Source organism: Dasypus novemcinctus, chromosome 17 (genome assembly GCF_030445035.2).
Source record: "Dasypus novemcinctus isolate mDasNov1 chromosome 17, mDasNov1.1.hap2, whole genome shotgun sequence".
Classification (NCBI taxonomy): domain Eukaryota; kingdom Metazoa; phylum Chordata; class Mammalia; order Cingulata; family Dasypodidae; genus Dasypus; species Dasypus novemcinctus.
Genome location: NC_080689.1, coordinates 21889548 through 21913050, shown reverse-complemented (window position 1 = coordinate 21913050; position 23503 = coordinate 21889548). Strand labels below are relative to the sequence as shown.

Genomic DNA, 23503 nt, shown 5'->3' with positions numbered 1-23503 from the left:
TTTTCTTGCATACAATGAAAAATAACCACTTTGTGCCATAAATATAAGGGAGAATAAAAGAAGCAATTTGTTTATTTATAAATCTGAATGTGATAATTACTGTGGTTTAGAAAAAGCAACTTTGGAATAAATTTAGACTTTGATTTGAAATGTTTAGATTTTTTTTAACATCTGTGCTTTTATTATTTTTAATGAAATAATTTGTGTATAAGAAATTCAAAAATAGTAAAAAGTGAAAAGGCACTTATAATCCATTAATAGTTAATTAAAGAATATCTTTCCATTTATCTATGTAGATATATATATGTATGTTTTTGAAATATATAAGAATATATGAGTAAGTATAAAAGGATCATACTATACTTCCCTCTGTGTAACTACTTTTTAACATTAATATGTTGCTAATGGCTTTCCATTTTATATCATAGATTTAAGACTGCTACTATCCAATCATATAGATACAAAAGAGTATATATATCTATATATATGATAGGAAAATTTGAAACCAAAGTGATACAAATTATATTTTCATCGTGGAATATCTCTATACATCACTATAAACGTTTGGAGTCAGGTATCTTGCTTAGTAATTTGGAATATAGCAATAAGGAGATAATTTTGTTTCTGTGTTTTCCTAAACTCTCTAGATTGCAATTTATGTTCCTTGCTAGTACAGATTTTTCTTATCCATATCAATTATAGGAAGTTATTTAAAATTTTTGAGTGTCTTCGTTTGATAGCCTAAAAAGAGTTGGAGTGCTCTTAGTGATATTGAAGTATAAAAGAAATAGTGCTGGAAAAACAAAAAAGCCTGAGGCTTTGTAAAGGACAGGTGTGATCTTGTTTTGAGCACTAAAATCAAGGACTGTTAGATAGGGAGGCATGTTAGAAGTGTGCATATTAAACACAACATTTTGGATCAGGAAATGGAGGTTAAGTGGCTTGTTTATGGTCACACAGACAATTAGAGGTACAGGGAGGGGAAGGGTCAGAAACAAAACCTTTTGTCTAGTACACTACACCACATGTTATATTTAATATTCCTTTTGTCTATGCACTTTATTTCATTGCACTCCTGGTACTGCCAGCATAAATGAAAAAAGATGATGAAATGATTCTATTTTCCGTCAGTTGGAGAATGTTTATTTAGACAAGGGGCATTTGTAAGAAGTGGTTAAATTAAGCAAATTTGTAAGTTAAAAACTAGAATACAGATTACCAGGAGTCAAGGTAGGGTAGGGAATGGAAAGTTAACGTGATGGAAAAGTTTTGGTAATGGAGGGTGGTGATGGTGGCACAACATTGTGAACATAATTGACAGCACTGAGTTACATATTTTGGATGTGGTTAAAAGGGGAAATTTTAAGTTATATATATGTTACTAGAATAAAAATTAAACAAACAACATAAGACTGTACAACATAAACAATGAACTTTAATGTAAGCTATGGATTATAGTTAACAGTATAATTACTATAATATTCTTTCATTAATCGTAGCAAAGATACCACACTAATTCAACGTGCTACTAATAGGGATGGTATATAGGAACTTTATTTTCTGCATTATTTTTTGGTAAATATACAACTTCTCTAATAAAAAGAAACTCATTAAAAAAATAAAAAGAAGTACTATTCAATCTTGATTTATGGCATTTCTGGGTATTTTCAGCACAGCTCTTTTTTGTATGCTGAAACAACATTGCCAGCTCATCAGATTAAAACATTTCTCTCTATTAGGTGTCAGGGAATACCTGAACCTGCCTGCTATGTTTAAGAAGGTGATTTGTGTACCATGGAGTAAGACATTGTGGTTTATTGCCACCTGAAATCAGCCTCCTCAGAAAGCAAAATGGAGCAACTAAGATCTGGGAAGACGTAGGTATGGGTCTGTGGTACCTGGTGACAAGTTACACTGGTACCAATGATACAAGATGTCACTTAAATGTTATTAAAACCTCCAGTAATATGGCTATAATGCTTGCTACAGCTTATAACAGGCATGCCAAACTACAAGAAAGCTTTTTATGATATTGTTCTTGTCACAAGGAAATAAATTCATAGCTCAACACTGTCCCGCAAAAGGGTTGGCTGCTATGATTGCAAGCACTGAGAAAAGTCAACAGTTGCCAGAGAAACTGGTCTTGTTTTCAGACTTCATTACTTTCCCTTGCTTATTTTTATCTCTGTATTTTTGACTGAATGCTAGAAATCATGTATAGACAGAAGAGAATGAGATAAATAGTATTTATGCCTGAAAATAGAAATACCTCTTCTAGTGAGATTGTTAATGTGGCAGTTTGAATAAATCTAGTCAGGAGTTGAACATGGCTTAGATGTTTTATTGTTGCCATTATCTTCAGTGTACCACAGTCTTCAAGTTAGTAGTAAACTTTCACTGCCTTATGACTAGGAAAGGGGTTGGAGTGCCAGAGGATTTTTAGCTCAGTGTATATATTTCTTTCTCAGCATTAATTCTCTTCATTACTGTTCAGCGGTCTCTATCCCTGATCTTACTCTCACCAAGTGTTAGAGGGCAGTTGTTTATAAACTGATGCTGTGATCATGCTACCATTGGGCACAGTCTTATTCTGATGATGGCTCAGGATTAGATAAGTCCTATATGCCCAGGCCTTGAGGTAGGACTTTCCTCAGAATCTCTGCCCCTAATTCCCATGGTCACCAAACCTTGCCTTGTAACTGACTTTGACTTGGTTGGGACTTTCCTGCCCTTTCCAGTGTTAACAGTGTTAACAATATAAGGTCCTGAGTCCAGGACAATTTCCTACCCTATCACTAGGAAAACAGAATTTTTTATTCTGGTACCATTCTCACAGCCACAATGGGTCTGTCCTGTGTCTTGAAAATAATATGGTTTGCCCCCCCTCCAGGATCTTGAGGACTTTTCCCTGCAGGAGAGAAGGATTTGGGCAGGACATAGGGTTCTATACTTTTCTTGCTGCAGTATTTGATCCCCTTGTTCATGTCTGCATAACCGAAGAGTCTCTAATCTCCTGCCTTGCTACCAATCTTGCAAATAAGCACAAGATGCAGGACTATGAACATGAGTATAAGCTCTCCCTGTGTCTGGGAGCCCTAACCATTCCAGTCTAACACAACATCCACACTTGATTTTTAGCAATATGCTTAAATTTTGCTGATTTCTTCTTACCAACTTGTACACTGTTCACTCCTTCCACCTGTGCACCCCAGAAGTGGTGCACTCAATGCATTGGCTTGTCCTGGAGGATTCTTCTTCCTCCTTGGAATTTATACTACTTTGTCACCCTATGACTTCATGTCTTGATAGGCTCAAAAAGGGTTATAATTTTGCATTTTACCTAGCTTTTTAATCATTGTTATAGCTTTAAACATACTAGATGCCACTTTTTATAAATTAGAATGAAATAGAATTCATCTTGTCTTCTCTCCAAATTTATTCCCTGTATCCATTTAAAATGGCTTCTTTGCAGTTCCTCCAAATGCCCACGTTTCCTTCCACTTTGAAGACTTTACACTTAGTGTTTTCTCTCCCTGGTTCATCTTGCTATGGTTGCTTCAGACTCATGTTCAACTGATTTTTCCCTCTTATTTCTACTAAATTTCTTATTTCTACATACTTCCTAGTTGTTTCATCCTTAGATATCACCTGATATGTTTTCTTTTGACCTGCCATCTTAACTATATTTGATTTCTCTTCTTCAAATGATGTCCTATGATACCTCATGCATTCCCTGTGATTTCCTTTATAGCATTTATAACACTTTATAATTGTAACTGATTTTTACATTTAACTTTTTCTATTGTCTCCAGTTATTGTCATAAACCACAAAGGTTAAAAACAATGGACTCCAAATATTCACTCGCACATTCTAAGTGAAGGAGCCAGAACACTTATCCATAAGATAAGTTTATTATTTATCATTAAACTGGCACAATTTTGTGAATAAAATAGAATGTTACTAAAATTTAAGCTCTCACTACGGATGTAAACTGAGACTATGTAAAATAGGAATTTAAGGTTGCCTACATAAGACGGATACTCAAATTGAAAGTTTCATAACTACCTCTGCCAGCATTAGACCATCATCCACTTATGGGATAATTTTCTTTTTAAAAAACATCAACTGGGTCATTATTTTTAGTCAGTTGATTATGTGGAGAGGGATTTAGAAAGTGCTACACTTTCCAGTGATATAGGGATATGCAGCAAGTCTGTGCACTGACCTGACATAGGAGGAAGATGGAAAGAGAGAGAGAGAGAGAAAGAGAGAGATAATAAAGGAGAGAATATAATTCAAATAAGAACAAAGAGAGGGTTGTGATGGAATAAAGCTGCACTACTATAAAAGAGAGGACACAAGAAGATACTTTCCTTAAGAGGAGAGGTGGCCTGAGCAGAAAGTAGCTTGATGTACCATGAGATGCAGAATCTAGGCTGGGAGGGGGTATTTTGGAGAAGAGTGGAGATTTAGGACAGGCTGAAGCAGCATCATCAATTCTAGGGAATTATAATTGGAAAATATCAGCAGAGGGAACTTTAAGCAATACATAAAAGCACCCTATTAGCATGATTCTTCCACAATCCAGAATTTATATCTTTGGATTAACATTTCCATTTAAGTAAAACGTTTTTTGCTCCTCATCAATCCTCTATTTGCCCTCAATTGCCTACCCCCAAACTCTAATGGTGGCAAAACACACAAGAGTGAAGACCTCTAAAATATCACCCTCATTTTCTATAGGGCTTTGAGAATAAATCAGACCTGAAATGGGGTGAGAGGGTTTAAATCTGATTCATTTTTAGTTTTTTTTTTTTATTATCTAAAAATATAGTCAATATATTTACTAATGAAAAATGACTAAAGACTCTTTGAATCCTGACAGAGATTCCAACCAGCACCAGTAAAATATATCAAGAGAATGGTTTTGAAGAGCAGTATTGAGAAAGATAAAGATGTTTATTATTTATACTCTATGAATACAGTTCAGTATATGGGCTGATTTCATATTTATAAATTGATTTTTAAAGTATGTTTTTATTACAGAAATTGTGAATTTACGAAACAATCATGCACATGTGTAAAATTCCCGTAGAACACCCCTTCACCAATACACCACACATGGTGCAACATTTGTTACAGATTATGAGATAATATCATCAGACTCTTACCACCAACCATGGTTCACAGCATACATTTGGCACATTTTCCCCATATACCCCCAGTACATCTTTGGCATTGATGCAAGAATATTAGAGTATTGCTGTTAACCACAGTTCATAAGTCACACCAATTGTATTTTTCCCATGCTTCTCCAACATTCCCACCACCCTGCAGTAGTGATGCCCATTTCCTTCAAGTCACAGAAGGACACTCTTATATCTGTACCATCAACCACAATTCTCATCCACTTCTGGGTTCACTGTGTTATTCAGTCCCTAAACTATTCTCTGTCTTTCATTCCATTGAACTTTCTATCCCTAGACTACCCTTTTCAGCTATGTTTATAAAGCATCTGCTATTCACTATAATGTGTTATCATCAATGCTATCCATTTCCACACTTTTACAGTCAAGTTAATTGAAACTTCTACATACAGTAAGTCTTCACAGTCCTTCTCAACTCTCCTCTTATCTCCTAATAACCTATACTCTAGGTTTTAACCTCATGTGTTTATTCTTTGTATTTAGTTTATATTAGTGAGACCATGCATTATTTGTCCTTTTGTGTCAGGTAACTTCACTTAGTGTAATGTCTTCAAGATTCATCCATGTTATCATATGTGTTCTATTTTCATTTCTTCTTACTGCAGCATAATACTCCATTTTATGTATGTATCACATTTTCTTTATCCATTCATTGGTTGATGGACACTTGAGTCATTTCCATCTTTTCACGTTGTGAATAACACCACTATGGACATTGGTGTGCAGAAGTCTGTTCTTATCACAGTTTGCAGTTCTCTGGATATATTCCTAGTAGAGAAATTGCTGGATCACATGGCAGTTCTATATTTAGCTACCTGAGGAACTGCCAAACTGTCTTCCACAGAGGCTGTACCATTTTACAAATACCACCAACAGTGAATAAGTGTTCCTATTTCTCCAAATCCTCTCTAGCACTTACTGTTTTCTGTATTTTTTTAAATAATAGCCATTCTATGTGATATGAAATGATATCTCTTCATCGTTTTGATTTCTATTTCACTAATAGATAGTGATATGGAATATTTTTTCTTTTAAGATATGTCTATTTAAAACTTTTGCCAAATTTTTAATTGGATTGCTCACTTTTTTATTGTGTTTATATAGAATAGAAATCAAACCCATATTGGATATGTGGTTTCCAAATATTACTGCCATTGAGTAGCCTGCCGTTTCATCTTCTTGATTAAGTTCTATGAATCACAAAAGAGTAAGTTTGAGGACATCCCATTTATTCATGTTTTCTTTCATTGCTTGTGCTTTAAGTATACGGTATAAGAATTCACCACCTACCTACCACTAGATCTTGAAGATAATTCCTGACATTTTATTCTAGGAGCTTTATAGTTCTTACTTGTATATGAAGGTCTTTGATCCATTTTTAGTTAATTTTTGTATATGCTGTGAGATTGGGGTCCTCTTTCTTTCTTTAAGATGTAGATATCCAGTTATCCAGTTCCTCCTGCACCATTTGTTGAATCTACCATTCTGCCCCATCTGGGTATGTTTGACAGGCTCGTCCAAGACGACTTGACCATAAATGTAAGGGTTTGTTTCAGAACCATCAATTCTGTTCCACTGGTGTATGTGTCTCTCTTTAGGCTAGTACCAGGCTGTTTTTACCACTGTAGGTAGGTGATATGATTTAAAGTATAGAAGTGAGAGTCCTCCAACTTTGATTTTCCTTTGTAAGATATTTCTGGCTATTCAGGGCCTCACACCCTTCCAAATAAATTTGATGATTGTGTTTTCCATTTTTTTAAAAAACTGCTGGTGCAATTTTTTTTTGGTTGCATTGAATCTGTATATCAATTTGGGTAGAATCAACATCTTAATGATATTTAGTCTTCCAGTCCATGAACATGAAATGTTCTTCCAATTATTTAGGCCTTCTTAAATTTCTTTTAACAATGTATTACAGTTCTCTGAAGCAACTGCTTTACATCTTGGTTAAGTTTGTTAATAAATACTTCATTCTTTTAGTCACTATTGTAAATGTTTTTTTTTCCTGACTTCATACTCAGATTGCACATTATTAGTGTATAGAACACCACTGATTTTTCATACTGATCTTGTATCCCAACAATACTGAAATTGTTTATTAGCTCAACCAGCTTTGTTGTAGATTTTTTTGGAATTCCTATGTATTAGATAATATCATCTGCAAATAGTGTAAGTTTTACATATTCCTTTCCAAATTGGATGCCTTTTATATTTTCTCTTGCCTAATTGTTCTAGCTAGAACCTCTAGCACTATATTGAATACCAGCAGTAACAGTGGGCATTCTTGTCTTAATAATGTCTCAACAGGAAAGCTTTCAGTCTTTCACCATTGAGTGGAATACTAGCTATGGACTTTTCATATATGGCTTTCATCATGTTGAGAAAATTTCCTTCAATTCCTATCTTTTGTAGTATTTTTATCAAGAAAGGATACCATATTTTGTCGAATGCCTTTTCTACATCAATTGATAGGATCAGGAATTTTTCTTCTTTGATTTCTTAATGTGGTATATTATGCTGATTGTATTTCTTGTGTTGAACAACCCTTGCATGCCTGATATAAAACCCACTGATCATAATGAATAATTCTTTTAATGTGTTGTTGGATTCAGTTACCAAGTATTTTGTTAAGGATTTTTGCACCCATAATCATCAGGAAATGGAGCTGTATTTTGTGTGTGTTTTTTTCATAATAACTTTATCTGACTTTGGTATTAGACTTCAGAGAATGAGTTTGGTAGCATTCTTTTTTGTTCAATTTTTTTAAAGAGTTTGAGTCAGATTGATATTAAGTGTTTTTGAATGCTTGGTATAACTCATCTGTGAAACCATGTGGCCCTGGCCTTTCATTGTGGGGAGTTATTTGATGACTGTTTCAAGCTCTTCACTCATAATTGGATTGTTGAGGTCTTCTATTTCTTCTAGAGTCAGTGTAGGTTGTACATACTTAGAAATTTTTCTATTTTGTCTAAATTGTCTAGATTTTTGGCCTATAATAGTTCATAGTATACTGTTATGATCTCTTTTATTTCTGAGAGGTCAGTAGTAATGTCCTGTTTTCATTTTTTATTTCATTTATTTGCTACTCCTCTCTCCTTTTCTTTGTCAGTCTATCTAAGGGTCTGTTGATCTTGTTAATCTTCTAGAAGAACCAACTTTTGGTTTTGTTAATTCTATTTTTTTAATCTCAGTTTCATTTATTTCTGTTCAGATCTTTGTTATTTCATTTCTTCTATGTGCTTTGGGTTTAGTTTGCTTCTCTGTTTCTAGTTCCTCTAGGTGTGCAGTAAGATCTTCAATTTTAGTTCTTTCTCCTTTTTTAAGTGTAAGCATTGAGAGCTATAAATTTCCTCTCAGCACTACTCATATGTTGTGCTTTCCTTTTTATTCATCTCAAGATATTTATTGATTTCTCTCAAAATTTCTTCATTGACCCACTGGTTATTTAAAAGTGTGTTGTTTAATTACCATATAATTGTTAATTTCTCCTTTTTTGCATTCTTATTGTTTTCCAACTTTATTCCATTATGATAAGAGGAAGTGTTTTGTATAATTTTGAACTTGTTGAATTTATTAGACCAACTCTGTGCCATCACATATGGCCTATCCTGTAGAAAGATCCATGAGCACTTGAAAAGAATGTATAACCTGTTGTTTTGGGGTGCAATGTTCCATATACATCTATTAGGTTTAGAACATTTATCATATTATTCAAGCTCTTTGTGTCCTTATTGATCCTTTGTCCAGATGTTCTATCCAATGCTGAGAGTAGTGTATTGAAGTCTCCAACTATTATTGTAGAGATATCTTTTTCTCCCTTCAGTTTTGCCAGTGTTTGCCTCATGCATCTTGGGGCATCCTGTTTAGGTTCATATATATTTATGATTGTTATTTCTCCCTGGTGAATTACCCCTTGTATTAATATATAATGTTCTTCCTTGTCTTTAATAACAGTCTTGCTTTTAAAGTCTATTTCATCTGATATAAGTATAGCTACTCCAGGTTTTTTGCTTTTTTGGGTTTTTGGGTTGTTTTTGTTTTTGTTTTTGTTTTTTGGTTACTGCATGTGTGGAATATCTTGTTCCAATTTTTCACTTTAAATCTATTGGTATCCTTGGTTTTAAGGTGAGTCTCTTAGACAACATATAGAAGGTTAATATTTTCTTATCCATTCTGCCACTTCTGTCTTTTGATAAGGGAGTTGACTCCATTCATAAATTTTAAAAAACATAAATAAAAAATGTTATTTTTGTAAGGCAGGGCTTATTTCACTCATTTTGACCTTTGGGTTTTACCTGTCATATTTTATTTTCACCTCTCTTTTTTACACTTTTAGTTACTTTTACTGATTTAATCTTCATTCCTAGATGCTATTCCAAGCCTCTTTCTCATGTCTTTTCTTTTCAGCTGTACCACTCCCTTTAGTATTTCTTGCTAAGCCAATCTCTTTGTTATAAACTCTCAATTTCTGTTTATCTGTTAATAATCTAAACCCACCCTCAGCTTTGAAATACAATCCTGACAAATATAAGCTTCTTGGCAGGCAGTTTTGTTTTTTTTTTTTCCTGCAGGATTTTAAATATACCATACCATTGTCTTCTTGTCTCCATGATTTCTGATGAGAAATTGGCACTACCCACATCTAATTGGGTATCCCTTATTAATTATTCATTGCTTTTCTATTTCTGCTCTCAGAACTCTCACCATCTTTGGCATTTGACATTCTGATTAATATGTATCTTAGAGTTGTCTATTCAGATTTATTCAGATGGGAGTAAATTGTGTTTCTTGGACATGGAAAAATATGGAATGTTTTATGGATTTATATGTCATCCTTATACAAGGGCCATACTAATCTTCCCTGTATCATTCCAATTTTAGTATATGTGCTGCCAATGCAAGCACTATAAATTGATTTTTATCATTATTTGATTAATTTTCTAATTTCATTGATTTTAACTCAGAGCAGGGACAGTATCTTGTTTGCTCATAATACTGCCCCTGGGATATAATTGGTCTGCTGTAAATGTTTTGGAATAAATGGATAAGAAGGTCCTAATTTTCATACTTGCTCTTGCTACTGTATTGCCTTTGGTGAACTAAGCATTGCATTCTCATAGTTGTCTAGGTTAAAATGTAATTATATCCCATTTCCAAATTTCTTTAAGCTAGGGTCTATCTCACCCTGAGAAGCAAAATACTTACCAATATGCAGATGAAGTATTTATTTCAATTTTCCCCGGAACACATGAAGAGAGGAGTGCTCCATTGTCATCTAGTCCCTAGGAAATAAGGAGAGAAAATTGATGAAAAGAAAAGACCACAGAAAGAAAAGAAAACCTTGTGACAGGGACAGCCCTAATTTACATTTTAGGCAGGCTAAAGCTTATTTATTTTCATATGCTCCCCAGTACAAATTCTCCTTCTTCTTTCCATTTTACCATTGAGACATCAGTGCTGAAGTATGTGGCTGGAATAGCCTGACAGAATAACAATGGAGATCAATCCTGTCTGCCAGCTTCCTACTTTTCATTTTATACCCAATCTTCCCTACCCAGTCCCTTTATTCTAAACTCAGATTCCTATATTCCTAAGAGGGTAACCTAAAGAACAAACAATCCAGTATCCATTCTTTTAAGTAAAAGTCAACATTTGAAAAATGGATATTGGGCTTTGAAGTCTCATCGAGTAATATTTGTATTCCTTTACAAGAATGTGGATTTCTTTGAAATTTCCTGAAAGCTTGGTAGCTGTAAGTTTGCATGGGCTTAAGCTTCCTTGTCAATCTGCTTATACTAGTCAGCATGTCACTTAGGGTCTTGATCACAACCATGAGGGTCTATAGAGAATGAGAATAGAAAAGTGGTTGGCAGCTGAGGTACCTTAGGTTTGAACAATGTCCCACATAATGACAGTGATGGAGTTCCAAATGTTAGCAAGACTTTACTAACCCCAGCAGAAGTGTGGATGGAGCCACTGGAAGCAGCAGAAATCCAGGGTGGCATGTGTGGAACATGAAACAAGGTAAGTTCTGAAAGCAATAGCTTGAATAAGTGTTTAATAGTTGCTTATAGTAAGTGACTTTAAATTTTTATTTGATAATATGGTTGGCCATTAAAAGTTGCATGGCTTAGGTCAATTTTAAGATTTGAGATAAGCAGTTTTGAAAAAATAGTCTCACTGAATCTTGATTAAATATGTAAGGATGTAATTGAGGATAGCAGCTGCCACTCTTGCTAATGAGAAACAATGTAAGACCAAATAACTGAAACTTAAAGCCATTTCATTTATTTTATTTTTATTATTTATTTCTCTCCCCTCCCCACCCCAGTTGTCTGCTCTCTGTGTCCACTCACTGTGTGTTCTTCTGTGACCACTTCTGTCCTTATCAGCGGCACCGGCAATCTGTATTTCTTTTTGTTGCGTCATCTTGTTGTGTCAGCTCTCCGTGTGTGCCCTGCCGTTCTTAGGCAGGCTGCACTTTCTTTCCCGCTGGACAGCTCTCCTTATGGGACGCACTCCTTGCACATGGGGCTCCCCTGCATGGGAGACACCCCTGCATGGCACAGCACTCCTTATACACATCAGCACTGCGCATGGACCAGCTCCACACTAGTCAAGGAGGCCCAGGATTTGAACTGCAGACCTCCTATGTGGTAGGCGGACGCCCTATCTTTTGGGCCAAGTCCACTTACCGCCATTTCATTTAGATGCATGAATATACATCTTCTCCTTGAATATATATTTTTCCCCAAGACGAACACAGATACACTCAGTGGACCTTTAAATGTTTAGTGGTTGTGTGGTAGATTTTTGTAAGATAGTGGACTACATACATGCATTTAGTTTTTCATAAAGACTACTACCATGATACTAAAGGAGAGTAAAAGGTGTAAATTCCCATTAAGAAAAGAACTAGAGAAAGAGATAAGACATTTCATTAATTTCTGGAGACTGAGAGCAAATAGAAAAGTGAGAGCAGAGGAGGCTGCAGCCTAGTACATGCAGAAGGCCTGTAGAGCAGAGCAGAGAAGTCCAGCAGAACTCTTGGACTGCTCCAGCTCTGACAAGGTTTAGAGGACAGAAGCAGCAAGAAATTCGCTGAAGTTCACATGTGTTTTTGTTCACTGCAAGAAAGTAAAGAAGGCAATCAGAAAATTTGGAACAAACAGAATTGTTAAAGAAATTCTGGTCCAAAAATGAAGCATATTAACTAAGGCAGGATTTAGAGAAATAGTTGGAAGGTGAGAAAGAATTGTAAACGGCGCTTCTTTCCTTTCATTATCAGAAGGTACTGAAAATAAGAATTTTATGGAGGTTAAGGAGTTAAAGGAAATAAAGCCATGAAAGGATTTGGAGGAAATACAGGAGTATCTGTTTAGGGATTCGAGTTAGGACTGGTCTTCCTAAAAATTATTCATAAGGCAAAATTGCTACATGGATTTATTCTGTCCTTCTTTTATACTATTCTATGATTTAGTCTCAGCCTTTTAAATTCCATGTTAGAAATTGGCTAATTATCATTTCTATCTATTGCTAATAACCCATCAAGAGAGGGTGACACAAGCATATTATTTAAAAGAAATGGAGATAATCACCTAAATAACTTCAAAGAGAAAGTATTAAGAATAACTGCCTCTAGAACAGTAAAAATTAGAACAGGGACTGCTCATTTTTATTTTAATATCCATTGGATATTTGATTTTTAAAAATCCAAATACATGCATTACTTTGGATTTTAAAAGCTGTCAATTAGTGGAAAGAGCAGTCTTTAATATTTGACAAATCCTGGATCTGCCTTTTTATTACCTGTGAGAAATTAAGCAAGTTGCTTAACCCAACCTAAACCTCAATTTCTTTATGTGTAAAATAAGAATAATAATGCCTACTTCATATCAGTGTTCTGATGATTAACTTACTTAACATGTGAAGCCAATATTGACCTATTTTCCTGCACATTTCCTTTCACTAACTTTATCTTTCTCTTCCAAATAATGTGTTATAATGCTAATAAAATTTATTAAATCAAGATTTAATCAACCCATTTTTTATTACCTACTAGATATGTGTTAATAATTTTAAACGCCATATGTGATTTTTCATCACAAAATTACAAATGTATAGGGATAGATGATATAATTGCATAACAGATTAAATCCAGTTCTTCTAAATGGTAGGAAAATTACATAAGTAAAGTCATTATCCCTATATTTATTAATCATTGCAACATATATTAACTCAGAGGGGATCTGAAATGAATAAGACATGGCCCATGCCATCAAAACTGTTGCATTTTGGTCAAAAAGATAAGGTTATAATACAACACAAGGCAGAATATGAAAAGTACTGTTGAAGATTAGCAAAAGGAAATGCTAAGAAAATGGAAAAGAGGGAAAAATTACCTGTCTGTAGAGACCTTGGAGTGGTAATGATTAAATATCAGTTGGACAGAGTCTATACACATAAGAAAGCTTTTGTTAGATAAAGAGGAGAGAAGCAAAAGGTCTAGAAGGAACAGTGGCTTGAAAGGCTTAAAGCATGTGTAGGGAATGGTGAGAATTCCAAGGATGCATATATAAGAAAGGGCAGTTGGTGATAATACAGAAAGAGGTTGGAGCTGATTTGAGCACCTCCTTGCTTTGTCTGTAGACACCTGTTTTACATGCTTGTGGAAGCTTCTGCCCCCTTCTTTAGGTAATTGCAGTAGAGTTTTCTTCAGGGGCACACCACTCCTCTTACCTTGCTTCTTGCTCCTTCCCCAGCCCTTGTGAATATTGGCCCAAGCTAGGACAATCACTGTCTCCCAGGAATATGAGTCTTGATCAAGGAGGCACCCAAAGGGCTGCTGCAGCTGTGCCAGTCCGATTTCAGCACCTTCACACAAAGGTACATGAATTCCACCATCAGAAGCTGCACACTTTCTGATCCTTTTCAAGGCTTGCTTCTCCTTTACTTTGCTCCCCATTTTCCTCTAGTAAGCTTTTTTTATGTGTATCTATGTGTTTTTGTTTTGCTTAACTTTTTTCATTTTATTTTGCTTAACTTAGTCACAGTTTCCGTTGAATGCAAGCAAAAAGTTCTAACTATGGGAAATGTTAAAGGGATTTGTACATAACTTGAAAACAATGGCCACAGTTAAAACAAAGATATAATTTTGCAAAAATTGAAGCAGCAAGGAACAAGAGTAAGAGAATAGGCAAAATAATGTACGGTGTTACATGGAAACGAGAAACAGAGAACAGGGTAGGGATGTGAGAAATTATGGTAATAAAAATAATGTATTTCACTGAAAAGAACACTAGGACTTGTGGTCACAGACAACTAGGTTTCAATTCCAGATTCTGCCCAGCTTCTGACTTGCTTGGGCAAGTTAATTACACACATTGGTTCTATATTGCCAAATGTTCATCATATGGACAGTGACTTCCCTCCAACTGTCATGTTTTGGAAATTCAAAGCATAATCTATGCAGATAAAAGGAAATTCTGTCACACAGTAGGTGTTGCATTAATGATCTGTATTAGTTCAAAAATTCAAAAAATCTTGGCAAGTGATTGAATCAAATAGGCAAGGTAAAACATGAGGTGGGAATGTCGAATCTGAGAAATTTAGTATTTCATGATGACTTCAGGCAAGGAAGAGAAGTTGGTTTGGAAGTGAATAGGTAAGAAAATGAACCGGTTAAAATTTAAAAAAAAAAGAAACAATTTTTGAGAAGTAGAGTTTGAAGTACCAAGAATGAATTTTTTCTTCAAGATTTAAAAGAAAGTAAAGGGTGGATGAGAAAGAAGAGGTGGTAAAGGCAACAGAAGAAGCAGTTAAGTGACTCATTTCAGCAAAGTCATGTAAGTGGAATGTAGATGCCAGAGATTGTGTGAAGAAGGTCTTATTTATGTTTCAAAACTGATGTCATGTAAATATTTCAGAAGTTGTTTGAGGGAGTAGCATGGGGTACGGTACAAAAAAGAGAGAAAGAAGAAGAATTGCCCCACAATTAAAATTTTTCTTACTGGAATAATTGAAACTGATTTGAGAATATGATAGCAACTATAGAATTTAATACAGTCACTGAAATTAATGTGAACAAATTCTTCTAAAAGAAAGCACATTTAGAAGTCGCATAGTCTGAATGTCTGCACAGTGAGGAGTCATCCCATTATGTTTCTGCCCAATGGCCATAATGCATGTTCTTAAGATTTTCAATGGTTAAACCTTTCATCTTAAACATAAATTCATAAGTCACAGAAACAGTCTTTAATATTGGCATTTACTGATGCTTATAAACACTGGAATTTAAAGACATATTTTAACAGAATTTCCAGGACAATTCATTCCTCTTCCATATTAGCTTTATTTAGTAATAAACTCCTTCCTCCTTCCAAAGAAACTGCCAATCTATTCATTTTCATCAGGATCACTCATTTTTACCCCAATATTTTCTTCAGATATCTGTAAGAAACCAAGATATATTTCATGATAAGGGCCATTTCCTCAAACTCTAGTTCAATGATGCATTTCATATTTGACTTATTATAAACTCTCTCAAATAAGCTCAGGTATGAGGGGGTACATTAGCAGTCAGTTGTCCTGAACCATGGGGAAACAGTGACCACTGAGCTCTTGAACTGGACTTCTTTGACCCTTACCAAGAAAGCATGAATCAAATCCTGATATTGGAAAAGATGCTCTCAAATTGACTTTTGTGTCCCTTCATGGATAATCATGGATAATCACTCAATCCAAAATTTGTATTATGTTAACTAAATTTGTCCATTATTTTCTTTGACAAATGTTCAGAAAAGAAAATGGCAACTAGTCAAAAAACAAATATAATTATTAACAACATATGGAAAATTGTCAATCCCCACTTAACACTCTTCATATCCAATTATTTGATCTTTAGAGAAAAATGGGTGTTGGATCTTCATGAACACAGTGAAATTTCCTAAAGTAAGTAATTAAATATTCTAAAATGTTTTCTGTTTGTTTGCTTTCTTCCCTTCCTTTTCACTGTTTTTGTGGCTCAATCCCAATACTCCTGTGAACTGAAATCTGAAGTATCTGCAAGGCATTCAATGGTAAAGCTGAACATAAGGTCAAGTCTACACTAGCAAAACAAAGCGGATGATTCAAATATAAATGAAAGCTTTTGATTCTATCTCCAAGTATTTTAATTTATTTTTAATTAATCTTTTTTATTTTAAGAGAAGTTTTAGATTACATAAATGCTACATTAAAAAAAATATAAGGGATTCCCATATGCCACACTCTCTCCTGCTCCCACAATTTTGAACATTAACAACATCCTTCATTAGTGTGGTACATTTGTTACAATTGATGAACCCATACTGAAATATTACTATTAACCATTTTCCAGGTATTTTAGATGAAAACAAAACAAGAATAAATTGCATTAATTATATTCAACAAAATCAAATTAACAGTAATATCTGATCTATTCATTTTATTTTCATGTTAACTTATTTCTTTCATTGACCTATCCATTCATTCATTTAGCCAACATTTTGTATTTAAAATGTTTAGAATGTTCTGGAAATCTCAGCAGGTACATGTGGCTTTGCATATGGTTAGAAAAATTTCACAGAGAGGAGTCTTGTGAAAACCTCATACTGCAGAAGACAAAACATTCCTCACATTCTACATAGGTAGTAATGCTCCTTCCTTCCTAGTCATTACCTCCCTCTCCTAAATTTTGGTGAAAATTTTTAAAATTAACAATAAGTACAACAAAATAAGAATAGCTAATTCTTCCCAAACACTTACTGTAAGCTAACTTATGATCACTCTGATCTGACTTAGTTTTGTAGCAAAATTTCATTTATAAATATTTTACACAAATAACTTTGGCAGGGGGACACTCATGTGAGATCCATCAGCTAGCTTGTTGTCACACCACACGTCTTGATTTATCTGGTATTGCTATTCAACAAAGAAACTATAAATATATATGTTTTTAGCCTGAGGTCCAGATAATTACCTTTTAAAACTGAAAATTCTTTCCAAACTTGAAAATGTGAAATTAAGTTCACCTTAATTCTTCTGCACTTCCCCATCCCTGTTTACCTTCTCTTTTCTGCTTTTGTTTTGTTTCTAAAAATATTAAATATAAGCACTATTCACTTGCGTGTAAAATGAGGCGATTTTAAAAAGTAAGGAAAAAAAGAAGATGGCGAACGGGGTGTCTAAGGCAGGTTTTGGAATTAGGAAACAAGAGAAATGATTTTCGGGGGGGCGTGGAGAGCATGGTTCACATATTTGTCAATTTCTTTTTGAAGGCATCTTTGTAAGAGTCGGACTGAAGGGCAATCTCACTGGAAAGCTTCTGCGGCCTGCGGTGGGTGTCTGTCACCGGTTCCTGCTCACTGCTCACATGTTGATGTTGACGACAGACCTTTGGTTTAGATTTTCAAAATCTGAGCTTTGGGCTCAGCTCAACTAGATGAGCAGGACCCTTTGTTCCAACGTTTTGGTTCTCAGCCAGGGGAAGCAAATGCTGTGCTGGTGGGGATATAAGAAGTTATAGGGAACTCTTAATCTTGCTTTCCTCTGACACGTGGTAAGCAGTCAAGCTATGGATTTTTATTTTTTAAGTTTGTATTCTAGCAGCATATACACAATCTAGAACTTCCCCTTTAGTCATGTCCAACTATGTAATTCGGTGCTGTTAATTACATTCTCAGTGTTCTACTGTCATCACTACAATCCATTCATGTTACGGACTTTTTATTTGATCTTTTGTTCCAGGCAGCTAGGAGTAAAATATTTTTGCTCACTTGTTCTAGGTCTTCTCACCTTTATATGTCTTGTGATTCGTACCTAAAATGTATATATAAATATCCTATAAATCCAAAGAGTTATAACCAAATATATATGCAAATATATATGTGAATATGTTAGTTAAGGAGAATTAACAAACATCACTGATTCAAATGTTTTTTAATCTTTTTTTTTTTAAGATACAGAGCTCACACACAATGTTACATTAAAAAATGTAAGAGATTCCCATATACTCCCCTCTCCACACCCCCCACTCCTCCCACATCTGGGGTTGTATCTACTTTGGGTCTCTCTGAGATCCTGCTGAGACGTGTGAAAGCGCAACCCCTCTGATGACCTCCCAACTCATTTTGAAGTCTCTTAGCCATATAAACTCATTTGTCTTTAAACTTAGGAGATTCCAAGTCAGAAACATCTCATTAGCCTGAAGTTTAGTGAGCTCCAGTCCTGATGTGTAAAGTGTACAGGAGTCAGTAGCATGGGTAACATGCTCCTTTTCTCTCCTTTTTCCTATTGTGTGTTTCAGGTTCCTTTCTTGACATGGTAGTAAATCGTAAAGTAGAAAAAGCATTGAAAATTTATAACTCCATGAAATGGAATTATTTATTTCAAGCACATGAAGTACTTTTTGAAAGCAAACCTTATTTCTTCTCCAGGTGCATGAGAAAGACAAAGAAAGAGATTTATTTTCTACAGGATATCAGAGAAAGTGAAAAATAAAATAACCTTTAATATCACAGAAATATGTGTTTAGATAGCTAGCCAATAACCCAAAGGCTATAATTTCATAAAATATAAATAAGGCTTGTGTCATTTATGATTTGGGGGAAAAAAAACTAATTTCTTGTAAGCTGTTAAAAACTCCAGAGAGTGGGCAGGATGACATTGTACCATTTAGTCAGCAGACAGTTACCATTAAGGGCAAAGCAATATGTTGGTAATTATTATTTTTCCTTTATCATTTTACCTTATATGCGGATTTTTTAAATCAATTAAACAGTGAACGCAGAATGATTGAACAATTTCATTTAGATGCTACTAAAATGTGCTCTTATGCACAACCATCTCAAATCACAGTATCTTGTCTCCTTAACTCCATATTTCCGTGTTTTTCAAACTATACTTTACAATCCACTAATATATCTTGAAACCAGTTTGGTAGGATGCAATCATATTTTGGTTTTCAAGAAATAGAATAGGAGTAGTACAGTGCATGCATATAGAAAGATAAGCACTGTTTTCAAAAACTTGTTTCAGATATCTGTGTGTAGGATAGAGCATGTATTTGATCTCAGTATAAAATATATGTCTCATTGTGAATTAGATCAAAAAGGCTTGAGGCTTTTGCCTATGCCACATGTTAGCTGTTCAGTCAAGAAGTAATTATGGAGAGACACAGCCTAAAGCTGACTTAACTTTTGCCCCCCACACACAGAAAAAAACAAAACTACAATAATAAAAGTAATTATACCCCCCTCCCTTTTCTTTCTTGGCAGTAATAAGATTAAAACCCATGCTGATTCAGTTGGGCCACATCTTAATTGACATAACCTCATTAAAACATGCTATTTATAATGGGTTCATACCCACATGAATTTGTTAAGTTTAAGAACATGATTTTCTGGAGTACATAACTCTTAAGTCATCACACTATCACATATCAAATATTTTGGAAAAATTAGATATCTCAAAAATGGAAAAATTAAATCTCAAAATTCATAAATTTAATATATTAGAAGATAAATAAAGCAAAGTTTAGCAAATTTTGGGGTAAAAGAGGATATTCTAAACTTAAAGGAACAGAAGAAATTGAAAGTAAAAATATATATGAATACATAAAATTAAAAATCTCTATATTAAATGTTATAATTTTAACAATCAACTGGGCAGTTATTTGCAAGACATGATAGATACGGATTTAATACTCTTCATATGTAAAGATTTTATCAAATCAAAGCAAAAAGTGCTGAGTGCACAAATGCAATAAAGTGCAGAAAGTAGTAATCATAAAAATTTATATTACAAATGTATAACAAACATTTCTGGGAAAAACAACTTTCCAAATAATAAAATAAATGCTACTTAAAGCAACAACAATAATGAACTCTTTATGCTATCATACTTTTTTTTCTTATTAAATATAATCTGTGATGGCAAGGTTTCATTGTGAGATTTGTTCTTTCCTACAGCCTTGGTGATAGTAGTGTAGTATAAATAAGTACAATTCAACAACCTTTGGAAGAGCAATTTGGTAGAAATATTTTCAAAAGATAAAAGAATTCGAGAACTTTTTGCATGTAATTCTACTTTGGTAATTTACCCTAAAGAAAAAATTGAATTTTTTTCTTTATTTTCCTTATTTCAATTTCTGCAAAAAGAAGTCCATTGTAAAGCCATGTATTATAATACAATATGACACCAATTAAGTTTCAACAATACAAAATTATTTAGTAAAATATAGGACTTCAATATCATGGAATATTACACAGCCATTTATTCATATTTTGATGAATTTTTATTTATGTGGAATATAATTATAATATTAAAGGGAAAAAAAACAAGATAAAACTGGGTATGAAATGATCTCAAATATAAAAATTGTATTCAGAAAAGAGAAATACACGTTATTTTAAAGATATTTTTTAAAAATTTATCCCCCCTGCCAACACAGTTTCACTTACTTGCCATCTGTACCACAGAGTATTCCCATCTTTGGGAATTAAGACTATTGCCACTACAAACGTTGGTGTCCATTCCCTGCACGTTCTTCTGTGTCTGCTTGTCTCCCTTTGTTGCATCGTCTTGCTGCGCCAGCTCTCCACAGGTGCAGGCCGTCAGCTCTCCGTGGGTGCAGGCCATCAGCTTTCTGCGGGCACAGGCCTGCTTGCCTTTACAAGGAGGCCCTGGGATGTGAACCCAGAACCTCTCATATGGTAGACAGGAGCCCAATCGATTGAGCCATATCCACTTCCCCTACACATTATTTTAATAGGATAAATATTTTAGTGGTGTAGAGATTACTTTTCTGTCTTCTTGGATTTGCCTAAGAATATATACATAGCATTTATATTGGAAATAAATTTGTTTTGAAAAAATATATATAACATTTTGAATTAAACAGAGAACTCTACATTTTGTCAGTATATGACATAACACTGCAAAACCTGTAGAATTATTTTTTCTGACACTCATGGTACTTTACTTCACTTACTATAAAGTAAGAATCCATGAGCATTGTAGTAGCCATATCACATCTTTGACCCTTCTAATATTTTTAATAAAATCAAATGTTTAGATTACTTTTCACATGAATTCCAGTCAAATCTCATTCATTCTATATTTATGAATCATTTCCTTAATTTATATTTAAACCTGATAAAGTATATCTTAGTTGTTTTAGTCAAAAATTAAACCACATGAAAACAGTTTTAGTTCTTAATTATCATACTTAGTGTATTAGCTCACTTTTCCAGTTTGCAGTGCTGCCACTTTATAAACACATTTTCATTGCATTGACTTCACCATTGATAGTTATAATAGTAGAAGACTCAGGGAAGGGCAACATGGATTTATATCTACAACACCCTCTGAATTGCATAGCTTTGCTAATCTGCTCTTATTGTATACTCTTGTTGGCAATTTATAAATATAAAATTTTAAATGCATTTTTAAAGAACATGTAAAAATTTAAGTCCCCTACTTTACTAAATTCAATATGTTTTAGATTATAGCTTCTTGTAATCATTTGCATTTTTTAAAGGCTCACAAGCCATTTGCTTTATGTAGTTTAGATTTGTTTTAGAATGGTCAGAGATTATTTCTTATTTTTAGAGTAAACAATCCACATATATGAACGAATCCAATGTTGATACTATCATATCACTGATTACAAGTGTTGGAATTTATAAGTGTTCTGTAACGTTTTATTTTACATCCAAATATTATTGCTGGACATTTTTCAAGAACAAACACATTTCTTTAACTTTATGAAATTATAGACATTCATGATACGTTTTTTTTAAGAAAGTTCTCTAAAGCGGAATTTACCAGTCTATTTTTTTTCCTGAGAAAAGAAAAATTAATCAAGTTATAGTGTAGAGGTATGAGAATAGTATTTCATAAAGTGGGTCTACAAATTAATAACAATTTAGACATATTACAAATGTTAATGATCTCAAAATATCTTTGCTCTTCACAATAACCATGTAATATTAGGAAGCATGTGAGAGTACTTTAAAAAAAAAAAGGATGTGCCATTTAAATTATTAAACAACTAATTGTATACACTACGATTATACAACTTAATGATATATGCACAGAATAACTTTCTCTATATGTATATATATAAGAACTCTAGCTGCTTTAAAATATACACATTCTATACAGTACACATACAGTCTAATAGCTGAGAAAAATGAAGCAAGAATTATAGAATGAGTCAAGACTGATTCTATTTGTGGTTCTGCTAATAACATGTTTTTATCATAGCTAGTCACTGTAGAGATTGCTATATCAGGATCAACAAGAGATTTTTTCTCACATTATGTTATTCAATCCAATCATTATCTAGATTACTTTCTTTATGTTTGTAAATTGCCTAAAATAATGCATAATGATAGAATCTCAATAAATACATGCATACTCATTGGGTGAAGTCCAAACAATAAAAATAAATAGATATATACAATATTTATCTACTTATATATTACTAATTTATATTGTTGAAATAAAGAATATAGCTTCAGGATGTAGAACTATTTTCTCAGGCATTTTCAGATTCAAAAATGTGTCTGTGTGTGTGTATCTCTACCTATAAACAAAACCAGAACAAGCCCTACACATTCCTAATACAATTAGCTCTAATTAATACAATCTTATTCCTGAAATTGATTCAAGCCCACCTGTTATTATCATTATCCTTTGAGTTTTAAAATTGTGTTTACCCTCATGAATCTTCAGAGAACCTCATCTATTAAATGGATAAATAGCTTGGTATAAATTAGTTTTAGAATTAGGAGGCCTATTGAGATCATCAAATCTGACTTTAACTTTTTAGCTTTGGATCATCTAGAAACCAGGCAAGCAACTCAAATATAGCTAAGGTTTAGGGTTATTCATATAAAATTTGTGAAGTGTAGAAATGCCTCCACTTGATTCTTGTTGAGTGACATTAATCCCTTTTATATCCATGTTTACCCATTCTGAACACCTCCTCTCTGAAGCCTTTTATTCATTCACTGAATTTTTTATAAATTTTTATTAAGCATTTTTCCCTGAAAGGCATTGTACTAGTCATCTGGCTAATGCATGTAACTAAGACCTGTTCTTTCTTAAAAAGTTTTTTTGTCTAAAAAGCTAGAATATTGAGTGTTTTTCAAACTATATATATATATGTCTTTGAATCTAAAGTGTCTCCTGAAGATTGATTATATTTGGATCATGTTTCTGTTGTTGTTGTTTTTATCCAGTGTTGCAATCACTGCTTTTTTATTTGATT

The 23503-nt window shown here is 33.7% G+C and overlaps 1 non-coding gene across 1 annotated transcript; it reads right to left on the bottom strand.

Annotated features, from left to right (window-relative positions):
- Positions 1-10006: 10006 nt before the first annotated feature.
- LOC111765965 (U6 spliceosomal RNA) lies at positions 10007-10113 on the bottom strand. Its single transcript, XR_002798155.1, has one exon. It is a non-coding gene; the product is annotated as a U6 spliceosomal RNA (small nuclear RNA).
- Positions 10114-23503: the final 13390 nt, after the last annotated feature.